Raw genomic sequence first — 602 nt, 5'->3', positions numbered from 1 at the left:
CAGAATACTTTGTCACAGACAAGGCACCGGAAGGCTGGAAGGTAGATCACACCGGTTGCGGGAGAGCTGGTTGGCGGTGACATGGAAGTGTCTGCAGTGTGCGGGACCAGACTGTTTCCACGCATCCACAATGAATGTCCCTCCATTTATTTGTGAAACGGACCACTGAGAGTGGACAAGTTCCATCCCGGTCAGAGCAATCTGAAGCTTTAACTGTCTGACACCCTGGTTTGGGATGCCTTGAACCTTTTGCTTCCATCAGTCTCTGTGGCGCAATGGGTTAGCGCGTTCGCCTGTTAACCGAAAGGTTAGTGGTTCGAGCCCACCCAGGGACGAAGTGTTTAACTGTTTTTCCCCGAGTATTCGGTGCCGCACAGTCCCAGGTTGCCATTGTGCGTTTTGGCTGCACGAATCTGTTCCGCAAATGTTGCCAGCTGTGCTATTATCCAATTAGTTCCCACTCCAATATTTTATGAGCATTCAGTTCAAGTAAAACGATAACAATTTTTTACATGGATCATGTTCCTCCATCCAGCCCACTCGAAATAAATTATGTTATTGGGTTTAAAGAAACTGGTGGAAATTGATTCTATTGATACAGA

At 47.2% G+C, this 602-nt stretch overlaps 1 non-coding gene across 1 annotated transcript; it reads left to right on the top strand.

Annotated features, from left to right (window-relative positions):
- The first annotated feature begins 261 nt into the window (after positions 1–261).
- Positions 262–335, top strand: trnan-guu (transfer RNA asparagine (anticodon GUU)). The gene has a single exon. It is a non-coding gene; the product is annotated as a tRNA-Asn (tRNA).
- Positions 336–602: the final 267 nt, after the last annotated feature.

This window comes from Pristiophorus japonicus, unplaced genomic scaffold, assembly GCF_044704955.1.
Source record: "Pristiophorus japonicus isolate sPriJap1 unplaced genomic scaffold, sPriJap1.hap1 HAP1_SCAFFOLD_130, whole genome shotgun sequence".
Lineage (NCBI taxonomy): Eukaryota > Metazoa > Chordata > Chondrichthyes > Pristiophoridae > Pristiophorus > Pristiophorus japonicus.
Note: the sequence above shows the minus strand (reverse complement) of the source record. Positions and strands in the feature narration are given on the sequence as shown.